The sequence below is a fragment of the Pelophylax lessonae genome (genome assembly GCF_965119305.1).
Source record: "Pelophylax lessonae genome assembly, chromosome: 13".
Lineage (NCBI taxonomy): Eukaryota > Metazoa > Chordata > Amphibia > Anura > Ranidae > Pelophylax > Pelophylax lessonae.
In genome coordinates this window covers 9315312-9328205 of record NC_138780.1, presented here as the reverse complement: position 1 = coordinate 9328205, position 12894 = coordinate 9315312, and the positions used below count along the sequence as shown (strand labels likewise).

At 42.9% G+C, this 12894-nt stretch overlaps 1 protein-coding gene and 1 long non-coding RNA gene across 2 annotated transcripts in view; one reads left to right on the top strand and one right to left on the bottom strand.

Moving 5' to 3' along the window:
* The window catches only part of LOC309543141 (uncharacterized protein), a gene marked incomplete at its 3' end in the record, with an annotated part of 1180881 nt that overhangs the window by 676699 nt on the left and 491288 nt on the right, over nt 1–12894 (bottom strand). The window lies entirely within an intron of this gene.
* On the top strand, nt 9525–10477 carry LOC309543168. Its single transcript, XR_014224764.1, has 3 exons — nt 9525–9773; nt 10126–10246; nt 10361–10477. It is a non-coding gene; the product is annotated as an uncharacterized lncRNA (long non-coding RNA).

Genomic DNA, 12894 nt, shown 5'->3' with positions numbered 1-12894 from the left:
CTCTCCTCTCCTGATTCCTCTCCTCTCCTCCAAGCTCCAAAATGCTGGAGGAGAAAAAAATGAATGATTCTCTGTGGAGACGGGTCACATCTCCCCTCCAATCACCTGACACCAAACACCTGAAGAGCAAAAAAGATCTGGGGTTTTTTTGTAACTTAAAATTAGGCAAATTTGCATGTTTGAAATTAATGGAAACGTGTGATTTGCGCACTTTCGCACATTTTTGTCACGCAGTTTTCTGCTCAAATAAAAAAACATAATAAATAGTAATAATATATGAGTGAATAAATGTCAAATAAATACACAAATAACTAGAAATAATCATAAATGAATAATAAATAAGAATATGTAATAATAAATAAAAAATAATTAACCCCTAACCTTAAAAAAATAAAAAGGTAAATAAATTATTATTATTAATAATAATAAAAATGAAATAATAATAAACATTCAAACCCAAACAAAAAAATAAAATAATAATAATACAAATAATAATACAAATGAAATAAATAAACATTCAAACCCCAAACAAAAAAATAAAATAAAATTATTTTTGTTATTAGGATTATTATTATTATTATTTTTTTTTTTTTGTTACCCCTCAGAAGTATGAAAAGTCGTACCTGAATACAATGCAACTTGTGTGCAACAGTTGTCCATTATCACTGGCCAAAGCCAAAGTCGTACGCAAGTTGCATCCATCCAAAGGCATTGCTTCAGGTCCAGTCAATATCGCGGCCCTCCAGCCACAATAGATCCCCAAACAGCAAGCAACAATATACCTCACCCTCAAGGGTGGACCTCTTCCAGCAACAATTGACCCCCCCCCCCCCCCCAGCTACATAAGCCCAACCAACAACAATAGTTCCCCCACAAGGAACAATAGACCTCCCTAGCATCAATAGACTTCCACGCAAAAATAGATGCCCCCCAGAAACAATAGATCCCCCAACAGCCAGCAACAACTGACCACTTCCTCAACAGTATATCCCTTCCAGCAACAATTCACACCCCCCCCCAGCAACATAAGCTTAACCAACAACAATAGTTCCCCCACCAGCAACAATAGACCTCCCCAACAACAATAGACTGCCGCGAAAAAGAGGATCCCCCCAGCAACAATAGATCCCACAACAGCCAGCAACGATACACCCCTCCCTCAACAGTAGATCCCTTCCAGCAACAATTGACCCCCCAGCAACATAAGCCCAACCAACAACAATAGTTCCCCCACAAGGAACAATAGACCTCCCCAGCAACAATAAACTGACACGCAAAAATAGATGCCCGGCAGCAACAATAGATCCCCCAACAACCAGCAATAATAGACCCCTCCCTCAAAAGTAGGCCTCTTCCGGGAGCAATTGACCCCCCAGCAACATAAGCCCAACCAACAACAGTAGTTCCCCCACCAGGAACAATAGACCTCCCCAGCAACAATAGACAATAGAAAATTACTCATCCCTACAGAGTTCGGTGTTTCCTGGCCAACATCCCAATGTAATAAAACAAGAAACCCCCCCCCCAGGGTTTGCGGGATTTTTGAGGCCAAGAGAACACCACAGACATATATGTAAAAATATATTTATCCACTTCTGGACCGGAAGGTTTTGCCCCCTTAATGACCAGGCCATATTTTGAGATTCGGCACTGCGTTATTTTGACTGACAATTGCGCGGTCATGCAACACTGTACCCAAATAAAATTGATGTCCTTTTTTTTCCCCACAAATAGAGCTTTGTTTTGGTGGTATTTGATCACCTGTGCGATTTTTATTTTTTGTAAACAAAAAAGGAGCGACAATTCTGAAAAAAAATATATATATATTTTTCACTTTCTGCTAAATACCATTCCCAAAAAAAACCAAAAATTAAAAATCTAATTTTTTCATCCCTTTAGGCCAATTTGTTTTCTGCTACATATTTTTGGTAAAAGAAAATCCCAATAAGCGTATTTTGATTGGTTTGCGCAAAAGTTATCGCATCTACTAACTACGGGAAAGGTATATGTCATTTTTATTTATTAATTTTTTTTTTTACTAGTAATGGCGGCGATCTGCGACATTGCGTTGAACAGATCGGACCCCTAACTGACAATTTTGACACTTTTGGGGGTACCAGTGACATTACTACAGTAATCAGTGCTAAAGATATGCACTGTCACTGTAATAATGACACTGGCAGGGGAGGGGTTAACACCAGGGGTGATCAAAGGGTTCAGTCTAGGGTGTGTTTTCTAACTGTGGGGGGAGGGGCTTGTGAAATGATCATAGAGACCTGTGATCCTATATAGAAGGATCACAGGCGCTCTGTGATCATTTCAGTGAGAACAACAATAGCAGACCGTCGTTCTCTCTCAGTGGGGAGCGATCGCGGGTGCCGGTCCAGTCGATCGGCATCCCCGCTGCCTAGTGGGGGCAGGCGCGCGCCCCTAGGAGTGCTCCCGCGAACCCCCGTACAGGTACAGTGGGTTCGCGCAGCCGAGCCAGCCTGCCACAATATATCTGCGGCGGGCGGTCGGCAAGTGGTTATAAGTAGTGATCGACCGATATCGTTTTTTTTAGTGCCGATACCGATATTTTGGTTAGCGGATATCGGTATCGGCCGATATTGGCTGAAATTTTCGGACAGTTAAAAAATTTTTTATTTTTTTTATTTTTATTTTTTTCAGAGGTACAGTTGTGGAGGGATCTGGAGGTCTAAAAGAAATTGGAAATGGTAGCAGCAACTATCTGTCTGGCTGTACTTGGGTACAATCAGCCTGCCTATCAAATTTAGACCGGGCCCCGTTGAGCCGGCTGAGGTTTGAACTATCTATGGCCAATTTAGGGGTTTACATCTATTTTTAATAATGGGTTGTAACAATGCCCCAAATTGAAACCTAACAATAAAAAAAATATATAATATAACACTCAGGAAGACTGGTAATAGGAGTTGATACTGAAAAGCGGGGATGTTTCCAGGGGTAACCCTTGCGATTCAGCACCGGTGACTCCCCGATAAAAAGGCTCCATAGTCAGCATCGCTTTCTCTTTCTAGGATATCCATTTTCCCACACCCTGTAATCATCTGCAGCTTAATCTCCTCGCACCTTCTACCTGCCAAACAAACGAGTTGCTTTCCAATCTGTTTTCTGAGACATAAAAGGAGAGACGTTGGGGGTTGGACAAGTTCCACCACAATGACAGTAGACAATGCACGCTGCCCCTCCCGAGGGAAAAGCCTCATCGTCTTCGCCCGTCATAGAACAATAACTCACTACCCCTGACCATTGTTCTGCTATGGATCTTTATTTATTTTAGGTTCTTATATAGTGCCGTCAATTTACACAGCACTTTACATATACATTGTGCATTCACATCAGTCCCTGCCCCTCAAGGAGCTTACAATCTAAGGTCACTAACTCACATTCACATACTAAGGCCAATTTAGATAGGAGCCAATTACCCTACCAGTAAGTCTTTGGAGTGTGAAGGAAAACCAAGCAGGCACGGGGAGAACATACAAACTCTAGGGAGGTAGTGTTGTGGTTGGGATTTGAACCAGCAACAGTTGTGCTGCTAACCACTACACCACTGTGGATTAAGGCCCCTTTCACACTTGTGCAACTTGTCGTGCAACTTTGGACCTCAGAGTAGCATGACATGTACTTCCCCATATTTTCCAAAGATACCCATACATTCATATATGCGCAACTTCAGAGTAGTTCATGCACTACTTTGGTCCAACTTTCATGCAACTTGAGGACCATATCTTCAGTGTTAACCCTCAGAAGTTGCATGAAAGTCATACCTGAATGTTATACAATGCAACTTGTGTGCACCAGTTGTCCATTATAACTGGTCAAAGCCAAAGTCGTATCCAAGTTGTACTCCAAAGTCTTTGGGCACAGGAAGAACATACAACCTCTAGGCAGGTAGTGTTGTGGTTGGGATTGGGATTGGGATTTGAACCAACAACCCTTGTGCTGCTAGGCGAAAGTGCTAACCACTACACCACTGTGGATTAAGCCCGCCTTCACACTTGTGCAACTTTTCATGCAACTTTGGACCTCAGAGTAGCACGACATGTAGTTCCCCATGTTTTCCAAGGATACCCATTCATATATGCATAACTTCAGAGTAGTTCATACACAACTTTGGTCCAACTTTCCTGCAACTTGAGCACCATATCTTCAATGATAGCCCTCAGAAGTTGCATAAAAGTCATACCTGAATGTTATACAATGCAACTTGTGTGCAACAGTTGTCCATTATAACTGGGCAAAGCCAAAGTCGTATCCAAGTTGCACTTATCCAAAGTTGTACTCCAAAGTCTTTGGAGTGTGAGAGGAAACCTACACAGGCACAGGTAGAACATACAAACTCTAGGGAGGTAGTGTTGTGGTTGGGATTTGAACCAGCAACCCTTTTGCTGCTAGGCAAAAGTGCTAACCACTACACCGCTGTGGATTAAGGTCCCCTTCACACTTTGGACATCAAAGTCACATGGCAAATCGCACACCATTCTTTTCAATGGCACCCGTTCAAATCACTGCGACCTGGGTCACACCTATGCAGTTTGATTTTGATCTGTTTCTACACTGCTTTTTGTGGTGCATTTTGCATTCTTGCAGGCATTTGACTTGTTATTCCTGTTTTTTTTTTGTTTATTTTTATGCTTTTTGCGCTTTTTTTTTTTTTTGGAGGAGGTATTGGGGCAGTTTGTTGTTAGGAAAATAAAAAAAAATGCAAAACGCGACAAAAAAATGCTCTACATGCTTTTTTGCGGCTTCTCCATTGAAGTCTATTGAACCAAAAACGCACCATTTTGCGTTTAAAAAATCCCTGAAGCTTTACAAAAAAGCTGCGGCTGAAAAAAAGCATTGATCTGAACGTGTCCCATAGGAAATCATGTAAAATGAACTGTAGTGCGTTTCTGCAAAAAGCACAAAAAAAAAAAGCGTAGGTGTGAACCAGGCCTTAACCACTTGCCAACCGCCGCACGACTATATACGGCGGCGGTCAGCCCATCCTGGGCAAAGTGACGTAGGGGTACGTCACTCGTCCACGAGCCTCTAGGGGGCGAGCACGCGCCGCTGGAGGCGCGCTCCCGCCCCCGCTCATTCCCTGACATCCCGGGCCAAGTGACCGGCGGCTCCGATGTCCGCCGGCCACTCGCGATCTCCCGCAGGAGAGGGAGAAAGGCAGGCGGTTGATGTAAACACAGCCGCCTGTCATTCTCCCTTAGATCATGACAGAGGCTATGCGATCCTGCTATGTAGGATCGTATGTCGCTGTTATGATCTAACAAGCCACGCCCCTTGACAGTTAGAAACACGCCCCTAGGGACACACTTAACCCCTTGATCACCAATAAAGTTAACCCCTTCACTACCAGTGTCATTTTTACAGTAACAGTGCATATTTATAGCACTGATTACTGTAGTAATGTCACTGGTAACCCCAAAAGGGTAAAAAATGTCAGTCAAGGGTCCGATCTGTCCGCTGCAATGTCGCAGTCCCGCAAAAAAAAAAAAAAAAAATCGCACATCGCCGCCATTACTAGTTAAAAAAAAAAACAATAAAAATGACATAAATCAGTTAGTAAGCGCAATAACTTTTGTGCAAATCAATCAAAATACGCTTAGTGCGATTTTTTTTTACCAAAAATGTGTAGCAGAAAACAAATTGGCCTAAAATGTTAAAAAAAATTAGATTTTTACTTTTTTTTTTTTGAGAATTTCATATAAAAAAAATGTGAAAAATATTGTTATTTTTTCAAAATTGTCGCTCTTTTTTTGTTTATAGCGCAAAAAGTAAAAATCGCACAGGTGATCAAATACCACCAAAAGAAAGCTCTGTTTGTGAGAGAAAAAGGACGTCATTTTCATTTGGATACAGCGTCGCATAACCGCGCAATTGTCCGTTAAAGTCACGCAGTGCCGAATCGCAAAATAGGGCCTGGTCTTTGAGCAGCCAAATTTTCCAGGGCTTAAGTGGTTAAAGTCTTCGAAAAGGTGCCTGCACTCACTACTTTGGTGTGACTTTTGATGCGACTTTGATCCACAGAATGTCAAGTTGAATCAAAATGGCACCAAAAGTCGCATCAAAGTCACGCTCCAAAGTTGCGCTGGAAATCGTGCGATTTTGGAGATGTGCTAAAGTAATAGGAGCCGAAGTCACGTGACAACGGTGCCGGACTAGTGTGAAGCGAGCCTTATTGTAAAAGAAAAATGTAAATTTAGGACCATCCATTTATCCAGATTCATCAGCTGACCTGAAATAGCTAGTAGTAGTTACCTCCAGCTGGATTTGATCTGTAATACTGAAGATGTTTCGTAGCTTCTCTAAGCCACTTCTTCAATTCTAATCAAAGTCAGGAAGATGCCCCGGCATTTAGATCCACACAGGAAGCACACTGATCCAATTACCAAAGAATCTGTCAAGGCAGATGCTGATTGTCCAAGAACTTGATAGGAGGTGTGGAAGTCGTGGAACCACTTTGTTGTAGTTACATAATCCTTGGGTGTCAAAGAAGACTTCATAGGTGTTAATCCTCTCATCCACCTGGCTGAAGGTGTGAATTGTAAACTAGCTGGGGTGGAGATGCTAAAGCAGCATTTTTTATGGAAGGGGGGAGAGAGAGAGAGGGGGGGTGGGTGAGGGAGGGAGAGAGAGAGGGGGTTTGAGAGAGAGAAGGGGTATGAGAGAGAGAGGGGGGTAAGAGGGAGGGGGATGAGAAATAGAGAGGGGGGGGGGTTGAGAGAGGGGATTAGAGACAGAGAGAGAGGGGGGATGAGAGAGAGAGAGAGAGAGGGGGGTGGGAGAGAGAGGGGGGAAATGAGAGAGAGATGGGGATGAGAGAGAGGGGGGGATGAGAGAGAGATAGAGGGGGATGTGAGGGAGAGAGAGGGGGGGATGAGAGAGAGAGGGGGATGAGAGAGAGGGGGGATGAGAGAGAGAGGGGGATGAGAGAGAGGGGGGATGAGAGAGAGATAGAGGGGGATGTGAGGTAGAGAGAGGGAGTGAGAGAGAGGGGGGGTGAGAGAGAGATAGGGGGGATGAGAGAGAGAGGGGTGAGAGAGAGAGAGGGGTGAGAGAGAGAGATAGGGGATGAGAGAGAGAGAGGGGGATGAGAGAGAGAGATAAAGAGGGCGGCTGAGAGAGAGAGAGGGGGGGTGAGAGAAAGAGAGAGAGAGAGAGGGTGAGGCAGCTCTAGCAATCAGTGGCCAATAGAGTCTAAGGTGGAGGGGGACTTTTTTGACGCCCCCCTGCAAAGTGCCGCCCTAGGCCTGGGCCTTGTCGGCCTAGGCCAAAATACAGCACTGGGCTCCAACCCTGGTTCAGTGATGGTTGTTCTGGTCTCACACCTCTTGTGGAGAGGAGAGAGAAAAAAGGAAAAGCCACCCCAAGTGCAATAAAATCGAAATGTATTAAAACCTATCAAAGAGTCACATGTAAAACAACGTACATCTGTATAAAAACCACTAGAACGGTAGAACTCATCACCAACAGGTCCACGCTGTAGGTCTACAAACTGCGGCTCACATGGTGGAACAGTGGCATCTTCCCTTTCGTAAACAGCATGGAAAGCAGCGTGAATAAAATGACATCCCTGAGCGGTGGGGAAACGCGTTACTGTGTAAAAAACCACTAGAACGGTTGAAGTGGTTACTGTCAGGTCAGTGTTGTAGGTCTCCAAACAGCGGCGCCTTCCTTTTCGTAACCAGTCTCTGACCCTCCCCTGTACTATGTCTGCCGTCTCTGACCATCCCCTGTACTATGTCCGCAGTCTCTGACCATCTCCTGTACTATGTCCGCAGTCTCTGACCATCTCCTGTACTATGTATGCAGTCTCTGACCATCTCCTGTACTATGTCCGCAGTCTCTGACCATCCCCTGTACTATGTCTGCACTCTCTGACCATCCCCTGTACTATGTCCGCAGTCTCTGACCATCCCCTGTACTATGTCTGCAGTCTCTGACCATCCCCTGTACTATGTCCGCAGTCTCTGACCATCTCCTGTACTTTGTCCGCAGTCTCTGACCATCTCCTGTACTAAGTCCGCAGTCTCTGACCATCCCCTGAACTATGTCCGCAGTCTCTTACCATCTCCTGTACTATGTCCGCAGTCTCTGACTATCTTCTGTATAATGGACTATTTGAGGAAAATATAAAATAGTTTACCATCTGCCATAAAAAAAATATAATAAAAAATATGTCACCAGATTTTATTTAAAAAATCTGGTCACCTTACTGTAGGTGCATCCAACATCCCGGTATAACCACTGAAACCCAAGGATGTACAGGAATGTCCATTTGGGTGAAGTGGTTAAGACTGGGTTTGGTGTGCTCTATGCGAGTGGGTAGAGTAGAGAAAGGTACCCTGTGTCTAGGGAAAGGTTCCTGATGAGGAGGGAAAGCATAGGGTTGCATCTATCTGGATATCTTCCTGATAGAGCATGAGACAGCCAAGCCTCATTCTCTCCCCGCTCAACAGACGCTGTTGCTTGGGTTGGAACCTACTTCTTCACGTTTTTGGAAACTGTGAGTGTGCCTGGCTAGGTAGCTGTCCCTCCAAGTTTTCGTGAGCTGTTGCTGCCTTCAATATAAGTTTTCTGTTGCAACTAGCTGTGTGAGTTATTGCCGCAGAACCCCACCTACAAGACGAAACGTGTTAGACTTCTCACTATGTAGTTCAGGGGTCTTCAAACTATGGCTCTCCAGTTGTTCAGGAACTACAATTCCTATCATGCCTAGTAACGTCTGTGAATATCAGAGTTTTACAATGCCTCATGGGATGTGTAGTTCCGCAACAGCTGGAGGGCCCTAGTTTGAGGATCCCCGATGTAATTAATAAAGGATTCATATCTCGCAGTGGACACCTGGTTGCTGGCTCCATTTTGCTGAGTGAGCGTTGTTGTCTCCCTAGGACAGGAAGTGTGTTACTGGCAGGAGCACCAGGTGAAAATAAACAATAAGGGATCTTCAAAAAGATTATGCAGCCATCACAAAGTGTATTTATATCCTTTATGGGTGTGGAGGAATATATTTGAGTGAAAGTTTTATGTGCCAGGAGTTGAGCTTTAAATGCTGTGCCAGTCGTACAACTGGCTGTGCCAGTCGTATAACTGGCTGTGCCAGTCGTACAATTTGATTTCTCTAACGCAGCAAGCGTCCTGCAGAATATTATGTAGCCGCATGAACCGTCTGTCCATTGCCAACCAACAAAGAACATTTACCGTGAAGCTGTTTCTAAAAGGACGTACCCAGAAAGAAAATGACTCAACACAAGGACAGTCTACTCTTCGTAACTAAGGTATGTCCACCTAAAGGAGCCATTTAGTCCAAACCTGCTACCGACCTAAAATCCAGCTAAAAATATCTTTTTTTGTTCATTACAAAGTTAATTTAAAATATTTTATTATTTTAAGGCTTTAAAAATGAATGTCCATCACCAACCAACAAAGAACATTTAACCTGAAGCTGTTTCTAAAAGGACGTAGCCAGAAGGAAAATGACTCAACACAAGGATAGTCTACTCTTCGTAACTAAGGTATGTCCACCTAAAGGAGCCATTTAGTCCAAACCTGCTACCGACCTAAAATCCAGCTAAAAATATATTTTTTTGTTCATTACAAAGTTAATTTAAAATATTTTATTATTTTAAGGCTTTAAAAATGAATGTCCATCGCCAACCAACAAAGAACATTTAACGTGAAGCTGTTTTTAAAAGGACGTACCCAGAAGGAAAATGACTCAACAAAAGGACAGTCTACTCTTCGTAACTAAGGTATGTCCACCTAAAGAACCATTTAGTCCAAACCTGCTACTGACCTAAAATCCAGCTAAAATGATCTTTTTTTGTTCATTACAAAGTTAATTTTAAATATTTTATTATTTTAAGGCTTTAAAAATTAATGTCCATCGCCAACCAACAAAGAACATTTAACGTGAAGCTGTTTCTAAAAGGACGTACCCAGAAAGAAAATGACTCAACACAAGGACAGTCTACTCTTCGTAACTAAGGAATGTCCACCTAAAGGAGCCATTTAGTCCAAACCTGCTACCGACCTAAAATCCAGCTAAAAATATCTTTCTTTTGTTCGTTACAAAGTTAATTTTAAATATTTTATTATTTTAAGGCTTTAAAATTAATGTCCATCACCAACCAACAAAGAACATTTACCGTGAAGCTGTTTCTAAAAGGACGTACCCAGAAAGAAAATGACTCAACACAAGGACAGTCTACTCTTCGTAACTAAGGTATGTCCACCTAAAGGAGCCATTTAGTCCAAACCTTCTACCGACCTAAAATCCAGCTAAAAATATCTTTTGTTGTCCGTAACAAATTGATTTTAATTTTTTTATTATTTTAAGTCTTTCAAATTAATGTCCATCGCCAGCCAACAAAGAACATTTAACGTGAAGCTGTTTCTAAAAAGGACGTACCCAGAAGTAAAATGACTCAACACAAGGACAGTCTACTCTTTGTGACAAAGGTATGTCCACTTAAAGGAACCATTTAGTCCAAACCTTCTACCGACCTAAAATCCAGCTAAAAATATCTTTTGTTGTCCGTTACAAAATACATTTTTTATTTTTTTATTATTTTGAGGCTTTAAAATTAATTTTAAAGCCACAAATTTAAATAAACAGCTCCGGTACTCCAAGACGAACTTTATTCATGGAATTCGGTTGCACTGGAAACAGGTGTAGGGTGCCTCAGGCTATGGACATGCACAGCCTATCAATGCAGTTCACAATCAGCACCATCGCCCCCATCCAACCGTATTAAAGTGCCAGTCGTCATAAAACGAGACGCGTCTTAGAGAAGTCAAACTTAATAACATGTTTAGAAGTGAATCTGATATTAACCAAACATTCACTGCAGGTGAGTCTTCCAGGTTCACGCATATAAGTGACAGTGATTAGGTCAGCAAGGTTAAATTTAGATTATAGAACCTTACAGTGAAAATTTCCACCAAGAGCGGAGATTGGCACAGTTTTTAGTCGCAAAAAGTTGCCCAATTCTAACGTCGTCTCTGGAGGTAGCGAGCATGCGAAATGCAACTTACCTTTCCACCCGAAGCCCAGCGTGCCCCTCTTCCTCTCCCGTCTTCTCACATTCACTTTTCAGTCTGTGTTTGGAATGGTGGCTGAGTGAGCAAGAGGTGTGTCCCAGCCTCTACTATTCCTTTAACTCTTTGTCAGCCTCCTTGCAGGATTAGTCACAGACCAGAGCCAGGCTTTATGATGACTATCAACAGCACTGAGATGTTTTCATTCAATTACGGCAAATTCTAAATACAAATGACAAACAGCTCGAAATGAGTATGAAAGGTCTGAAAAACTTGCTGTTGTTTAGAAACATTGAAGAGTCACGGCAGAAAAAAGGTCAAGCAGTCCATTTTTTTTGTTTTGCTGTCCTTTTTGTCCAAGTATAGATCTATGTTTGTCCCAAGTATTTTTAAAACCACTTACTGTAAATGACTTACCACCTCTGCTGGAGGTCAATTCCAAGCATCAACTACTCTTTCTGTAAAAAAAATACCTTTGAGCCCCCGTTCACACTAGGTCGCTCCGACTTAGGGGGCGACCTGTGAAGTTGCGTGCACCGCGACTTCGTCGCGTGCACCGCGACTTCGTCGCGACTTGCACGGGCTTCATATAATGAATGTCTACGCAAGTCGCCTCCAGGTCGCCCCGAAGTAGTACAGGACCCTTTTTCTAAGTCGGAGCGACTTGTGTCTCTCCTATTAGAACCGGTCCTGTACTACTCAATGGACCCAACGGTGCGCGACGTGCCAGGCTGACCAAGTCGCCTGGCAAGTCGTAATAGTGTGAACCGGCTCTTAAGGGTAGCTTTGCACTCTCCTTCTGATGCTGGAGGCCCCGGATCCTTTATCTTAACTACTGTATATTAAAAATTCCGTCCTCCTGAACCTAATTCACACCCGTCGTGTATTTAAAAATTTCGGTTATGTCCCACCTTTCCCTTCTTTCCTCCAGACTGTATGAAGTTCCCAAAGTCTCTCTTAATATGTTTCATCCCTTTCACCATTTTAGTTGTCAATCTCTGAACTTCTTCAATCAATATCTTCCATCAATAACATGGGACACAGTATTCAAAATATGGTACAAATGAAGATCTATATAGAAGAATCAGGACCTCCTTCCTCCTGCTGGTGACCCCTCTGGTTATATAAAGCTTTATGTAGAGGAATTTGGACCTCCTTCCTCCTGCTGGTGATCCATCTAGTGTTATAAAGATTTATATAGAGGAAACAGAACCTCCTTCTTCCTGCTGGTGATCCCTCTAGTTATATAAAGATCTCTATAGAGGAATCAGGACCTCCTTCCTCCTGCTGGTGATCCCTCTGGCGATATAAAGATCTATATAGAGGAATCAGGACCTCCTTCCTCCTGCCGGTGACCCCTCTAGTGATAAAAAGATCTATATAGAGGGATCAGAACCACATTCCCCCAGTTGGTGAACCCTCTAGTGATATAACGATCTATATAAAGGAATCAGGACCTCCCTCTGATCCCTCTAGCAATTTAAAGATCTATATAGAGGAATCAGGACCTCCTTCCTCCTGTTTGTGACCCCTCTGGGGATATAAAGCTTTATGTAGAGTATTTAGGACCTCCTGCCTCCTGCCGGTGACCCCTCTAGTGATATAAAGATCTATATAGAGGAATCAGGACCTCCTTCCTCCTGCTGGTGAACCCTTTAGTGATATAAAGAATTATATTGGGGAATTAATACCCCCTTTCCTCTTGCTGATGACCCCTTTAGTGAAATAGAGATCTATATAGAGGAATCTGCTGGTGATCACTCTAGTAATATAAAGATCTATATACAGAAATCAAAACCTCCTTCTCCTTTTAGAGGAATCAGAACCTCTTTC